Raw genomic sequence first — 16,997 nt, forward strand, 5'->3', positions numbered from 1 at the left:
TTAATTGAAAAGGTAAATTTAAATGTCGTGTGACTAGGACCTCCCGTCGGGCAGACCGTTCTCCGGGTGCAAGTCTTTCGGTTTGACGCCACTTCGGTGACTTGCGCGTCGATGAGGATGAAATGATGATGATTAGGACAACACAACACCCAGTCCTTCAGAGGAGAAAATTCTCCGACCTACCCGGGAATCGAACACGGGCCGTTAGGGATGACATTCCGTCACTCTGAGCACTTTTTCTTTTCCAGTGTATTAAACGAAGATTATTACATTACGACCGGTTTGAATTTACACGTAACGAGGTAAGCTGTGGCCGCTTCAGTCCTATCGTCGTGTCTCAGTGCCATGTAGTGGATAAAGGATCAGTTCCTGACTCTGCCTGACAACTTTCCTTGGCAGGGGGCTTGAAATGGGGGTGCACTCAGTGCTGTCGCACCAATTTTGGAAGTACTTGAAATAGAGGCTCCAAGGTCGGGGGAGTTGGCAATAGCCGGTGGAGGGGTGAGCTGACCACAAAACCTGCATACCACATCCCAATGGCGTCATTCGCAGAGGATGACAAGGCAGCGGAAGTGAGTGGCCCATCGGGTTAGAGTGCGAGTAGGGTTTGTAATTGTAAATTTTTTCTCTACCTACTTTCTTTTATATGGAAAAACGCGTCTTTCAGTTACGACAAACAAAATTAGAATGTACATCCGTAGCAACAACAGAACAAGAGCTCCTTCTAAACTAGGAAAAAGAACTTGTAACTAATAGTATGATGACAGATAATAAAGAAAGAAAAATGTAACCAAATCCCGCACGCCATTCCATGTGCGTGTCTCATCTGCGAACAGATTCCATGTTCCAAATTCGTAAAACATTTCGCAGCGTGTGGAGCTCCATGGCGGCGGTCATCCTCTGCCCGGTACTCCCTAACTGTGAGGGGGGTTACCGAAGACACTGCGCCAATAGTTCGCAAATAGTTGTCGGTATCTGGGTGTACACTCAAGTGTGCTATGACTGTCCTGGAGAAATTGCCAGTAATCAAGTACGATCTTCTCATCGTCTCGAAAGAGGTAGTATATGGACGTGCCTTTAAACCATGTGAAAGCGTGAGTCTTCGCAGGTGGGAAATAAGTATCCTCTGGACAAAGGAGGAGCCGTGACTCAATTGTGCGAGGTGCGATACGTAGGTACTTCTCTAAAGTTTGGAAGGTAGGAGATGAGGTACTGGCAGAAGTAAAGCTGTGGGTACCGGACGTGAGTCGTGCTGTAGCTCAGACGGTAGAGCACTTGCCCGCGAAAGGCAAAGGTCCCGAGTTCGAGTCTCGATCGGGCACACAGTTTTAATCTCCCAGGAAGTTTCATATGAGCGCACACTCCGCTGCAGAGTGAAAATCTCATTCTGGTCTGAAATAGTTACTCGCTCCCCGCCGGAGACGGCTGCTGTCACTCGTAAGACCTGCAGTGTCACGTGCTGTGACATACGCGCCTTCCCCGATCTCGCGTCCAGTGAGTGGGCGGTATACGAGCAGACGACGCGCCGAGGTCGCTCCCCCCAGAGGCAGTCCCGCGGCAGATGGTGGAGACGGCGACAAGTGCCAATGCTCGGCGGCCTCTGCTGGTGGTCGGGGATTCCCCGCGGCTGACGCGGCGGGCGTATAAGCGGCTTATAGGTGGCGCTGCGCTGGCTGGAGGTCGCGGCGGCCTCTTATTGGCGCGTTCCGCCCCCCCCCCCCCCCCCAAGCCGCGCGCCACCGTGCTGGAACGACGGCTCGCCTTGTTAAGCGACTCGCAGGGGCCCTTGGCCCGTCCCTCTAGCCGCCGATTCTATTAAGAAAAGCGCCTCATTAAGCCGCCGCAGACCGGCTATATCGGCGACTGCGACTTCGCCTCCGCTGCGGCGCTACCAGAAAATGAGCGGCGGATGCAGTGGAGCGCAGACGCGCGGGCCGCTCTGCCCGCAGCCTGTTCGCATTACTAGCCTTTCCGGTCCCGGCCTTCCGTCTCTAATGGTGCGGACGTTGACGCTACATTGAACACGAAAACTTCCTTGGCCGCTCGGTCCATTGTGCGCTATTGCTCTTCCGCCGCGGTGAACCTTAGGTATGATAATCAACGGCAGCGGAAAAGTCTCCGCGTCTGCTGCGAATAATATTCTTTCGGCGCAGGAGAAGTAATGACTACGGTGCTCTCCTGGAAAGAAACTGCAGTCATCAGACTGTGAGGTCAGGGCATAGAGGTAACGGACGGACGCACGCCGAAATTCGCCATGGCGTGAACAAAGTGGCTATTCTGTCGCGTACTGGAGTTCTTTTGGAAAGATTTGTCTAGCGTGGCGTAGTCAAAGAGATGTAAGTGCGATATCTCCACAGACACTAAGTTCGTTCGTAACCTTGCAGACAATTGTTGGGCATTGTATTATTTTTGATTCGAGCGCATATGCGTTTTTACAGTGTAGCGAAGTAGTTGGATTCAAGTAGACACAGTCATGTTTCAGTGCAGGTATGTGCAACACAAATTAAATAAGACAAATCAGAGCTGGAACAGAAACATTTAGGTGTTCCTTTTTCCACGCGCCATTCGAGAGTGGACTGGTAGATAAGGAGTATGAAAATGGTTCGATGAACCCTCAGCCAGGCACTTCAGTGTGAATTGCAGAGTAACCATGTAGATGTAGATGTAAAAATTAATGTGAAACACAAGGTGGGCAAAATAAAACTGGCGTAGAAAATGTCATTCACCTTAAGACAGGCAAACCAGCTTACATCATTTCCAGCAGGGGTAGCTGGGCTGCCTATCTACAGGCGCAGTTAATATATACCAGGCCAATTTAATTTTGCCCATCCCGTGTGTAGATGAGTAAGCGGACGTGATGAGAGGAAATTATTAGTTGGTTCAAATGGCTCTTAGCACTATGAGGCTTAACTCATAACATCATCAGTCCCCTAGAACTTAAAACTACTTAAAACTATTTGAACCTGCGACCATAGAGGTCGCGCGGTTCCAGACTGTAGTGCCTAGAACCGCTCGGCCACCTCGGCGGGCGATTATTATTTAACAATGTAGTTGGAAGACGGCAATGTTCTGATTTAAGGTGTCTCGTATGGTTAAAGTTAGCAATTACGTGTAAATAATAATAATCATTAGTTGTCTGATACGATGGTTCATCCTAATTTCCAGACCAGAATGACGGTGGCAATGGGGAAAATGGTATTGTAGCAACAGTGACAGGTGTGAAATGAAATTGTTAGGGTCTAAATGGTTGTCTAATAGACAGTGACTACATTTGCTCATACTTAATTATTTTATATAAACCTGTAGATACTATTATTTGTTTCAGCTGAAATGAATAATAATCAAGCTGTAACTTAAACAGAGAGGAGACATTAGATGATCAGGGCACAGAGCGCTTCACAGTCATTCCTGAAACGTCTAGAGGTGATAGATGACTTCCTGGGGAGCAGTTGTGGTGCTGTGCACAATATGGTGATATACGTAAGTGCAGGATATATTTAGGAATATGCAAAAAATCCAATCCTGCACCTTCGCAACAAAATCGCGCGGCATTTTAGACGGCAACAACACACCAAAAATACTTCGCCACAGTGGAATAATATAAATCGAATACGGGCGATAATGTAAAGTGTATCTTGAAAATCATTTGAACAGCCGTCTGATGATGAACTTGAGAGTTCGAAACCGGTAACGGCGCTATTTATCTAAATAAATAGCAGTGTTAATAGTGGCTGGTTTCTGTTTTCTTCTCTGTAAGAATTAACCTACATTAGGTGTGGGCTGTGTTTGAATGGAATAGACTGGGTCCTCTGGAGGGAATGGTTAGGTTCTGATACTTTGAGTCCGTTTCCAGCCATTCAAGGTCTTATGTGTTTCCAAATAACGATGAAATTTTTATGCATGACAATGCACTATACCACAGGGCCACAATTGTTCGCGATTGCTTTGAAAAACTTTGTGGAGAATTCGAGTGAATGATATGGGCAACCTGACTGTCCGAAATGAATCCAAACGAACGGTGTGGGTCGCTAGTATTCATACCGGTGTCTCTCTTAAGACCCGTCAGGACATTTTCTCTGACTTTTGGCAAATATTTTCAATTCCTTTTTTGTAAATACAGCTGGAGTCGACGCTAACAAGTATTGCTAAATTCTTCTTTCAAGTGATGCCCATTGTCAATAGAAAGTGTCAGATTTTTCCCGTTACAACAAAACTATTGTCGAAGCGGATTTTTGCGTGCCCATTCAGTAGAGTGGACCCGATCAGTCATGTGCGATATTCGTTTCAACAATGCATATTAACAGAAGAACTTGTCCTGTCTCGTGTAGCGTCCTGCCCCATGCTGAATTCTGTCACCACGTAGCAGTGCTGCTCATTCACTGTTGGACTATTGATAATTCTTCGCGTTTTACTGTCCCTGTTAATACGTACCGCTAAAACTAATATCGATCTAGACAAATGTGAGACAGCTCTATCGAGTGGGCATATAGAATTTTGGTTTAAAAACAATTTTGTTTGCAGCGGGAAACGAACCAAGTTTTTCCGTAGACGATGGTCGTCGCACAGAGTACACGATGCGCAGTATTCCTTTGGGCCGACACTAGTAGCTACGACAGTGCAATAAGTAAAGTAGAAATATCTCCTGAAAAACAGGGAGAAATTTCGACTGACGGCTCTTAGCTGAGACGCCTATACAGGTTAGTCCATTGATCGTGACCGATCCAATTTCTAGATTGAAGGGGGAAACCAGACGGCGCTATGGTTGGCATACTACGTAGATGGCGCTGTCATACGTCAAAAGGATATCAACTCCGTTTTTTTAAAATAGGAACCCCCCTTTTTATTACATATTCGTATGGTACGTAAAGAAATATGAATGTTTTAGTTGAACCACTTTTTTCGCTTTGTGATGGATGGAGCTGTGATAGTCACAAACATACGGCTTACAATTTTAGACGAACAGTTGGTAGCAGGTAGGTTTTTTAAATTAAAATACTGAACGTAGGTACGTTTGAACATTTTATTTCGGTTGTTCCAATGTGATAAATGTACCTTTGTGAACTTATCACTTCTGAGTACGCATGCCGTTACAGCGTGATTACCTGTAAATACCGCATTAATGCAATAAATGCTCGAAATGATGTCCGTCAACCTCAATGTTGTTGGCTATACATGTAACGACATTCCTCTCAACAGCGAGTAGCTCGCCTTCCGTAATGTTCGCACTTGCATTGACAATGAGATGACGCATGTTGTCAGGCGTTGTCAGTGGATCATGATAGCAAATATCCTTCACCTTTTCCCACAGAAAGAAGTCCGGGGATGCCAGATCCGGTGTATGTGCGTGCTTCGACGACCAATCCACCTGTCATGAAATATGCTATTCAATACCTTTTCAACCACACGCGAGCTATGTGCCGGACATCCATCATGTTGGAAGTACATCGCCATTCTGTCATGCAGTGAAACATCTTGTAGTAACATCGGTAGAACATTACGTAGGGAATCAGCATACATTGCTCAATTTAGATTGCCATCGATAAAATGGGGCCAATTATCCTTCCTCCCATAATGCCGCACCATACATTAACCCGCAAAGGTCGCTGAGGTTCCACTTGTCGTAGCCATCGTGGATTTTCCGTTACCCAATAGTGCATATTATGCCGGTTTACGTTACTGCTGTTGGTGAATAACGCTCCGTCGCTAAATAGAACGCGTGCAAAAAATCTGTCATCGTCCCGTAATTTATCTTGTGCACAGTGGCAGAACCGCACACGACGTTCAAAGTCGTCGCCATGCAATTCCTGGTGCATAGAAATATGGCACGGGTGCAATCGATGTCGATGTAGCATTCTCAACACCGACTTTTTTGCGATTCCCGATTCTTGCGCAATTTGTCTGCTACTGATGTGCTGATTAGCCGCGACAGCAGCTAAAACACCTAATTGGGCATCATCATTTGTTGCAGGTCGTGGTTGACGTTTCATATGTGGCTGAACACTTCCTGTTTCCTTAAATAACGCAACTATCCGGCGAACGGTCCGGACTCTTGAATGATGTCGTCCAGGATACCAAGCAGCACACATAGCACGCGCCCGTTGGGCATCTTGATCACAATAGCCATACATCAACACGATATCGACCTTTCCCGCAATTGGTAAACGGTCCATTTTAAAACAGGTAATAGGAAGTGCAGGGAAGCTAAGACGAAATGGCTGCAGGAAAAATGTGAAGACATCGAAAAAGATATGATTGTCGGAAGGACAGACTCAGCATACAGGAAAGTCAAAACAACCTTTGCTGACATTAAAAGCAACGGTGCTAACATTAAGAGTGCAACGGGAATTCCACTGTTAAATGCAGAGGAGAGAGCAGATAGGTGGAAAGAATACACTGAAAGCCTCTAAGAGGGTGAAGATTTGTCTGATGTCGATTTAGAAGAGATAGGGGATCTAGTATTAGAATCGGAATTTAAAAGAGCTTTGGAGGATTTACACGGTCAAATAAGTCAGAAGGGATAGATAACATTCCATCAGAATTTCTAAAATCATTAGGGGAAGTGGCAATAAAACGACTATTCACGTTGGTGTGTAGAATATATGAGTCTGGCGACATACCATCTGACTTTCGGAAAAGCATCATCCACACAATTCCGAAGACGGCAAGAGCTGACAAGTGCGAGAATTATCGCACAATCAGCTTAACAGCTCATGCATCTAAGCTGCTTACAAGAATAATATACAGAAGAATGGAAAAGGAAATTGAGAATGCGCTAGGTGACGATCAGTTTGGCTTTAGGAAAAGTAAAGGCACGAGAGAGGCAATTCTGACGTTACGGCTAACAATGGAAGCAAGGCTAAAGAAAAATCAAGACACGTTCATAGGATTTGTCGACCTGGAAAAAGCGTTCGACAATATAAAATGGTGCAAGCTGTTCAAGATTCTGAAAAATGTAAGGGTAAGCTATAGGGAGAGACGGGTCATATACAATATGTACAACAACCAAGAGGGAATAATAAGAGTGGACCATCAACAACGAAGTGCTCTTATTAAGAAGGGACTAAGACAAGGCTGTAGCCTTTCGCCCCTACTCTTCAATCTGTACATCGAGGAAGCAATGATGGAAATAAAAGAAAGGTTCAGGAGTGGAATTAAAATACAAGGTGAAAGGATATCAATGATACGATTCGCTGATGACATTGCTATCCTGAATGAAAGTGAAGAAGAATTAAATGATCTGCTGAACGGAATGAACAGTCTAGTGAGTGCACAGTATGGTTTGAGAGTAAATCGGAGAAAGATGAAGGTAATGAGAAGTAGTAGAAATGAGAACAGCGAGAAACTTAACATCAGGATTGACGGACGGAGCAAGGAGGACATCAAAAGTAGACTCGCTATGGCAAAAATGGCATTTCTGGCCAAGAGAAGTCTACTAATATCAAATACCGGCCTTAATTTGAGGAAGAAATTTCTGAGGATGTACGTCTGGAGTACAGCATTGTATGGTAGTGAAACATGGACTGTGGGAAAACCGGAACAGAAGAGAATCGAAGCATTTGAGATGTGGTGCTATAGACGAATGTTGAAAATTAGGTGGACTGATAAGGTAAGGAATGAGGAGGTTCTACGCGGAATCGGAGAGGAAAGGAATATGTGGAAAACACTGATAAGGAGAAGGGACAGGATGATAGGACATCTGCTAAGACATGAGGGAATGACTTCCATGGTACTAGAAGGAGCTGTAGAGGGCAAAACCTGTAGAGGAAGACAGAGATTGGAATACGTCAAGCAAATAATTGAGGACGTAGGTTGCAAGTGCTACTCTGAGATGAAGAGGTTAGCACAGGAAAGGAATTCGTGGCGGGCCGCATCAAACCAGTCAGTAGACTGATGACAAAAAAAAAGTGTTACGAAGCAAATACCGTCCGCACTGGCTGAATGTTACGTGATACCATGTATTTATACGTTTGTGACTATTACAGCGCTATCTATCACAAAGCGAAAGAAGTGGTCCTTTACGTACTACACGAATAAGTAATAAAAAATGGGGGTTCCTATTTTTAAAAAACGCAGTTGATATCCGTTTGACCTATGGCAGCGCTATCTAGCGGGCCAACCATAGCGCCATCTGGTTTCTCCCTTTCGAGCTAGACGAGTTTCGTTCTTTGTAGTTTTTTCGTTTGACGCTTATTTCGTGAGATATTTGGCCCGGTCGCTATCAATGGACCACCCTGTATATAGCACAAGTGCCAAACACATGCAACCAGTAGGATAAAAAAAAATGAAATGAACTACAACGAAGTTTTGTGAGAAATGCAGAATTGACGGAACGGTAAAGAAACTGGGAAACGTGGAAGCAAGAAATGTTGGTCTGCTGTTAAGGTTCCGCCGTCTGCACAGAAGGTCGGTGTGAAGTACGCACAGTGGCGGCTGTCCGGAGAAAGAATACTGCAATACAGTTATTTAGCGGGCTTTATTTTAAATTCAAATGAAGCCCGGAGATGCAGGCGGCGCACGGAGTTGAGTTCGGGGCGCCAGTCGCTAATTTGAATGTGAAGCGCAAGGTGTTAATCCGGCAAGCCGACAAGGCAAAGCAGCCGAGTTCCGCTTCTCACGGCGCGCTGCATCCGTCTCCTAGGTCAGAGATTTTGAAAAAGCAATATTCTCTCTATTATTTCTGGTCTGCTTAATTTATTCCGCTGCTGATTTGCTCTGAAACTCGATTCCCTGCGTCGAGAGCACCCACTACCGTGAGAGTAACAGAAGAGGATTCTGTGAGGGTACTTCACTGTTACGCCGTATTTTCTAGAAGATTTTGGATTTGGACATCTCAACAACAGTGTTATCAGCGCTCTTACTACGGAGGATGGAACGTTAATAATGACAACTACACACATCAAAAAGATTTGCATCACCTCGGTTCCGAGAGTTCCGGGACCTATACATAAAATTCGAATAGAGCTCAACATAAACATCATTTCCGCCCTTTTTATTACTCATGAAAACCACACATTGCATGTTGTGTCACAATACAGCAAGACATTCAGAGATGGTGTCCCAGATTTCTGTGCAAATTGGTACCTCTAATACCCAGTAGCACGTCCTCTTGCACTGATGCATGCCTGTATTCGTCGTGGCATACTGTGCACAACTTCATCAAGGAACTGTTGATCCAGATTGTCCCACTCCTCAAATGCGATTTGACGAAGATCCCTCAGAGTGGTTGGTGAGTCACGTCGTCTATAAACAGCCCTTTTCTATCCATACCAGGCATGTTCGACAGGGCTCATGTCTGGAGAACATGCTGGCCACTCTAGTCGAGCGATGTCGTTATCCTGAAGGAAGTCATGCACCAGATGTGCACAATTAGGGCTGAATTGTCGTCCTGAAGACGAATACCTCAACAATATGCTGACGATGTGGTTGCACAATCGTTCGGAGGATGGCATTCAAATATCGTACAGCCGTAACGGCGTCTTCCATGACCACCAGCGCTGTACGTGGGCCTCACTTAATGCCAGCCCAAAACAGCAGGGAACCTCCACCTTGCTGCACTCGCTGGAAAGTGTGTCTAAGGCGTTCAGCCTAACCACGTTGACTCCAAACACGTCTCCGACGATTGTCTGGCTGAAGGCATATTTGACACTCATCGGTGAAGAGAACGTGATGCCAATTCTGAGCGGTCCATCGGAATGTCGTTGGGCGCATCTGTACCGCTCTGGTGTCGTGGTTGCAAAGATGGACCTCGCTATGGACTTCTGGAGTGAAGTTGCGCATCATGCAGCCTATTGCGCACAGTTTGAGTGAAACACGACCTCCTGTGGCTGCACGAAAAGCATTATTCAACATGGTGGCGTTGCTCTAAGGGTTCCTCCGAGCCGTAATCCAGTGTAGCTGTAGCCCTTGGGCGGCCTTAGCGAGAGCCCTTCGTGGCACAAAGTAACAATGCGGACGCGACTGATCCGCGGTATTGACCCTCTAGGCATGGTTGAACTACAGACAACAAGAGCCGGAACCTCGATCCTGGTGGAATGACTGGAACTGATCGGCTGTCGGCCCCCCTCCGTCTAATAGGCGCTACTCATGCATGGTTGTTTACATCTTTGGGCGGGTTGAGTGACATCTCTGAACAGTCAAAGGGACTGTGTCTGTGATACAATATCCTCAGTCAACGTCTAACTTCAGGAGTTCTGGGAACGAGGGCGAGCCGCACGCTGTGTCCCAGCGGTTCTAGGCTCTTCAGTCCGGAACCGCGCTGCTGCTACGGTCGCAGGTCCGAATTCTGCCTCGGGCATGGATGTTTGTGATGTCCTTAGGTTATTTAGGTTTAACTAGTTCAAAGTTCTAGGGGACTGATGATCTCCGATGTTAAGTTCCATAATGCTTAGAGCCATTTGAACCATTTGAATCAGGGCGATGCAAAACGTTTTTTGATTTGTGTATTTATTTACATCTTATACAAAACAGATACATGTTTTAACGTTTCACTGTCCTTCAAAGCAATCGACATCAGTATCGTGCATAACCAGTTTCCGGCGACGTGGAAGTCGTAGGATACCCATAGCAGCACCAGTCGTGTTGCTAGTTCGAGTGGAGCGGTCTATTGCCCGAAGAATCTTTGTAACTGTTCTGAAGAGAATGCTATGGAGTGCTTCCTTCAGTTTAGGAACCGAGTTGATGTCACAAAGTCTTATGCCCAGGGAGTGTGGTGGTTAGTAGAGCACTTCCCAGCCCCATTGCTCGAACAAATCAGACACAACATGCGAGATATACCACCGAGCATTGTCTTGCAGAATGTTTGGTAGCTCCTGCAGGAATCTTCGCCACTTCTTTCTGCAAGCTGTTCATTTTTGGAACAGTGCTTGCGATAGGTGAAAAGAAATGCCAGTGCTCAGAAGTTCATGTGAGGTGTGAGATGGGTTAATGAAGTCACATTGACACCAAATTTCACCACAACTCTGCCTAGCGCCACCGTGGACGTGCGACACCATTTTAATATCGTCACACGTCCTCTTAAACACATTCGGTCCATTCTTTTGACGTCTCTGCAATGGACGCCAAAACCACTAGGTTCAGTGTAGAAATCACGCATTTTATTGTTGGTGGCCGAGGAAAACACTGCAGACACACCGCCTCTCAGAATCAACGCGAGAAGGCTTCAGGAGGCCCCATAATCGCGACAGTTAAATCACACCTGACCTTTCCGTCATTGATTCCAAGTTTCGCACTCGAAAGCGAAATTACACAGCGTGTTGAGCAAGAGGACGACGTTCTACAAAGTGTTCGACGTTGCTAACAACTCTGGACGTTTCAACCCTTGTCTTAGAACAGCGTAGGTTTGCAACAGCATTGAACTTATTGTGGCCCCTTTGGAGTGTTGCGCGACCGCAATTTTTTTCCCAGGTATACAGTAAACACTAGGGACATTTCCAAGCCATTCGACGAAACTTGAATGTGATCCGAAGCACCAAAGTGTGCTTGTATCTTTTCAGCGGCGGTTTTTGAGCCCTACTGTGATATGATCACGGGGGATGCAACGTTGATGTTGATATATGTGAGAATAAAAAGAAAAAACATTGCTGTAAACGCCCCCCCCCCCTCATGCCCCACCACCCCGCCACCCCGATTAGGTTGCGTGCCATAAGGATCACAGGTGCATAGGAGCACTGCTCATCTGAATGGGTGCCGAAGTCTCTGCTTAATGTGCACGAGTAGCATCGAAGATGTTGCCGAACTGACGTGTTTTCATGGGACCCCTTCCAGTTATATTAAGGCAGACGTTAATGTGCCCCCTCCCCTCCCCCCCTCACCCCACCCCGGTGCCCTCACCGCTATCAGCTCACAGGAGGGCGCGAAACGCGTAAACACCCTATGCGGCCTCGGAATACATTCAGGTATAGTCCAATGGTTTTCGAAAATTTCGTAGAATAGTTTTAAGTGGCCCCTGTATACAGAGCACAGACTGTGGTCGCACTACACTCCAAATGCGTCACACCACGTTCAGTGGGATTGTAGTTCCAAGGTGTTACCAGAGAAGAGCTGAATGTGCGGATGACTAATAAAGTCGTCAGAAGGTCAAAACAAAATGCAAAACGATTTAGAAAACATGTCTGAATTGTGCGAAAAGCGGCAGTTCACCCTAAATAACGAATAGTGTGAGTACATCCGCATGAGAGCTAAAAGGAACTCGTTAAACTTCGGTTAAGCGATAAATCAGTCTAAACTAAAAGCCATAATTTCAACTAAATTCCTAGGTATTACAATAACGAATAACTTAAATTGGAAGGAACACATAGAAAATTTTGTGGGGAAGGCTAACCAAAGACTGCGTTTTATTGACAGAACACTTAGAAAATGTAACAGACCTACTAAGGAGACTGCCTACAGTACCGTCCTCCATTAGAATACTGCTGCGCGGTGTGGGATCCTTACCAGATAGGACTGACGGAGTACATCGAAAAAGTTCAGAGGAAAAAAAAATGGTTCAAATGGCTCTAAGCACTATGGGACTTAACTTCTGAGGTCATCAGTCCCCTAGAACTTAGAACTACTTAAACCTAACTAACTTAAGGACATCACACGCGTCCATGCCCGAGGCAGGATTCGAACCTGCGACCGTAGCGGTCGCGCGGTTCCCGACTGTAGCGCCTAGAACCGCTCTTCCACTACGGCCGGCCAGTTCAGAGAAAGCCAAACGCCTTGTATTATCGCGTAATACGGGAGTGACTGTCACAGAAATGATACAGGATTTGGGCTACACATCATTAAAAGAAAAGCGTTTTTCGTTGCGACGGAATCTTCTCATGCAATTCCAATCACCAATTTTCTCCTCCGAATGCGAAAATATTTTGTTGACACCGACCTACATAGGGAGGAACGATCACCACGATAAAAAGAATAGAAATCAGAGCTCGTACGAAAAGATACAGGTACTCGTTCTTTCCGCCCGCTGCACGAGATTGGCGAATAGACTTGAGAAGGTGGCTCGATGAACCGTCTGCCGGGCACTTAAATGTGATTTGCAGAGTATCCTTGTACATGTAGATGTAGATGTAGGATGTCAGCAGGGTCAAAAATGGCCAAGAACGTTTCTTGTTGCTCGTCACACTGCGACCTGTCGTTTTCGACCGCGGAATGTTGTAACCAACGGCGCCAAGTGACGGGGTGGTTTTCATAGGGGCCGTTTGTACCACATCCTCGTGTCGATACTGAGCTGAAGTGTGTGTGAAATGCTTGTCTCGGTCGCCCACACGAAAAACGTGTTATTTCAACGCTTGGCCTTGCCGTTCCGACCTCCATCGCAGGGGCGTCTTATGTAGGGGTGAAATGTGGGTAAGATGGGTGCGACGGTGTTGTCAGCTTATGACATATACACGGCAGCAGAATTGGGGTGAAATTTGGTGCAGATGTGACGTCACTAACACCTGGCACGATCTTCTGAGCTCTGATCTTTCTTCTGTAGGTGTCAACACCTTGCTGTTTCAAGCGTCGTCTAGTCCGGGAGTGACATCGCAGACCGCCACTGTCTTGTACCGTTGTAGCGACATTTGAGCCAAATTTCAAGCTTACACTAACCAATGGGAGACAATAACGGGATTTGAATAAAGTGACCCTTTAACTGTGTTGCGCAGTGTACGTAGAATCTCACAGGTGTCTCATCCCGACCAGATTTCCGGGAAGATTTCCTCAGTTCGGGCCACGGCCACTGTGTGTCGCCTAGTACGGCCTGCTGGCGTCCAGCACCCAGGAGTCGTGCTCGCCGCACCGCCCACAGGATTACGGTTAATTACGGCATAACTCATCGACGCAAATGAGCCGTGGCGACTCTGTAATTAGAGTCGGCGTGTGGGACCGGCCTGCAAACCGCCGGACTCGCACGAGCACTCGCTCTCTCGGTCCTCTTTCCCCCAAAGCGCGGCGATCGCTCGCAATAATCCGCGGCGCGATTGTTTTTGCAGTATAAACTGCCACATTACCGCTGGTAATACCCAAATATTTGATCGCAGCTAATTAGGAGCGCTTTGCGCGAACGGGGGCTGTGGGGAGCGCTGCGATACACGCAGCAGAACGCAAAGCGGTCAGGTCGGCGTTTTTTTCCGCCAATATTTGGTCAGCGGCTGCTCTCGGAATGCGCCACTGGCCGACACCTGTTTGTGCCCCTCGTTCAGGGTGCGGCAGTGGCAGATGATCATAGACAAAGGCGTGTTAAGTGCCCGTTGGCGCTGTACGTGACAACCGGCGGCCGCGCCCTCGATAAACACGTGTTGCGGAATGGAGTATTTCGCACTGAGGGAGGCAAGGGTTGTGGAAAAAATAAACACAAAAAGTATTCAGTGGGCGGTAGTTGACGGTAAACGTTTTCACTGGGAAAGCCAGCAGAGATAAAATAAAGGGAGCGAAAGACTGCAGTCATAAGAGTTTACGGACAGGAAAGAGTGGCATGGGTTGTCAAGGGTGGGGGTAAAGACCGTAGCCCATCTGCGATGTTGTCTACATCTACATGGATACTCTGCAAATCACATATAAGTGCCGAACAGAGGGTTCACCCAACTACCTCACAATGCTCGCCGGCCGGAGTGGCCGAGCGGTTCAAGGCGCTACAGTCTGGAACCGCGCGATCGCTACTGTCGCAGTCTCGAATCCTGCCTCGGGCGTGGACGTGTGTGATGTCCTTAGGTTAGTTACGTTTAAGTAGTTCTAAGTTCTAGGGGACTGATAACCTCAAAAGTTAAGTCCCACAGTGCTCAGAGCCACAATGCTCTATTATTTCAATTTCGCACACCGCGCCGAAGAAACGCACACTTATATCTTTCCATACGAGCTCTGATTTATTTTATTACGGTGATCGTTTCTCCCTGTGTAGGTCTGCGCCAACAAAATATTTTTGCATTCGGAGGAGCAAGTTAGTGATTGAAATTTCGTGAGAACATTCCGCCGCAACGAAAAACGCCTGTGTTTTAGTGAAGTCCCCCAAACCCCGTATCACATCAGTGACACTCTGTCCCCTATCTCGCGACAGACAAAACTTGCTGCCCCGCTTTAAACTTTTTCAATGCACTCCATCAATCTTATCTGGTAACGATCCCACATCGCGCAGCAGTATACTAAAATAGGACGGGCAACCATAGTGTAGGCAGTCTCATTACTAGATCTGTTACATTTTCTAAGTTTCCTGCCAATAAAACGCATTCTTTGATTACCTTTCCCCACAACATTTTCTTTGTGTTCCTTCCGATTTAAGTTGTTCGTAATAGTAATTCCTAGGTATTTAGTTGAATTTATGGGCTTTACATTTGACGTGTTTATCGCGTAACAGAAATTTAACGGATTCCTTTTAGCATTAATGTGTTTATTTTATCTTTTGATAAGTTTAAAATAGTTTATATGGATAAGGAACAGCAAAGGGCCTACAACATTATCTTGGGGAATGCCAGAAATCACTTCTGTTTTACTCGATGATTTTTCAGGCCTATAACATTACCTTGGGGAATGCCAGAAATCACTTCTGTTTTACTCGATGATTTTTCAGGCCTATAACATTACCTTGGGGAATGCCAGAAATCACTTCTGTTTTACTCTATGACTTTCCATCAGTTACTACGAACTGTGACCTCTCTGACAAGAAATCACGAATCCTTTCACCTAACTGAGACGATATTCCATAAGCAAGCAGTTTCTCTACAAGTCGCTTGTATGGTACAGTGTCCAAAGCCTTCCGGAAACACAGAAATACGGCATCAATCTGAAATCCCTTGTCAATAGCACCCAACACTATGTGCGAGTAAAGAGCTAGTTGTGTGTTCAAACAAATGGCTCTGAGCACTATGGGACTTAACATCTGAGGTCATCAGTCCCCTAGAACTTAGAAGTACTTAAACCTAACTAACTTAAGGGCATCACACCCGTCCACGCCCGAGGCAGGATTCGAGCCTGCGATCGTAGCGATGACCTCAGGTGTTAAGTCCCTTAGCGCTCAGAACCATTTTAATCATTTTGAACCTCAACTGGTGGATGAGTGTGTCAGCACCACCAACACAGACATCGAGTTGAGCAGCAACGAGTTTGATTGTGATCCGTAGATCACCACGAATAAAACTGTCTGCAGCAATCACAGTTGTTGTGGCCCCCCGGCACGCGGGAGATCTGACACAGTGACAGATGCCTCACTCAATGGCTCACCGTGCTTTTGTTCACCGGCAGTTTCCGTAGAAATTCTGCAAGCGCCTGCGAATATTTGTGATGCTCTGGTTTTCCGCCAGAAGAAACGACAGCTCTCTACCTGGCACACACCTCCCTTATAGGAACCATTATGAAGGCAACATAAAGCGCCGCTACCTATCGGAATTTCATGAAGCTATTGGGGGCGGTGCGGGAATATTAAACAATATCGCACAACAAATTCTGCGTTTTTTGCAAAGCGAATTTATCCGAGAAGAAAACGTGTTGCATTACTTATTTAACGATCCTAATCAATTGCAGATTGGCAAAGCAAGGAAAAAAATTGTAATAAAGGTAACTTTCTTAATATCTAATCCAAACTTAGCTGTCAGGAAGTCTTTTATGAGGTATTTGTGTGGGGTGGAACCTTTTATGGCAGTGAATTGTGGGCGACGAATGGTATTGAAGTCGGCAGTTTAGGTTTTTATCTTGGTAACGCCACGTAGCGCTCTGTATGAAAATCACTGACTGTGCTATTTGCAGTCTGTGGCTGGTTGGCATTGTTGGAATATTCGCTATGGTAGTTTTGGGCAGTTGGATGTGAGCCGCCAGCAGTGGTGGATGTGGGGACAGAGATGCCAGAGTTTTGAGAGCGGACGGGGTGTGGACGTGTGTCCATCAGAAAGAGGAAATTTGTAAGACTGGATATCATTATTAAGGTAAATACATTGTTTGTTCTCTATCAAAATCTTTTATTCGCTAACTATGCCTATCAGTAGTTAGTGCCTTCAGTATTTTGAATCTTTTATTTAGCTGGCAGTACTGGCACTCGCTGTATT

The 16,997-nt window shown here is 46.1% G+C and overlaps 1 protein-coding gene across 1 annotated transcript in view; it reads right to left on the minus strand.

Annotated features, from left to right (window-relative positions):
- The window catches only part of LOC126283425 (RNA-binding protein Musashi homolog Rbp6), a 1,171,251-nt gene that overhangs the window by 1,012,247 nt on the left and 142,007 nt on the right, over positions 1–16,997 (minus strand). The window lies entirely within an intron of this gene.

The sequence above is a fragment of the Schistocerca gregaria genome, chromosome 1 (assembly GCF_023897955.1).
Source record: "Schistocerca gregaria isolate iqSchGreg1 chromosome 1, iqSchGreg1.2, whole genome shotgun sequence".
In the NCBI taxonomy this organism is placed as follows: Eukaryota; Metazoa; Arthropoda; class Insecta; order Orthoptera; family Acrididae; genus Schistocerca; species Schistocerca gregaria.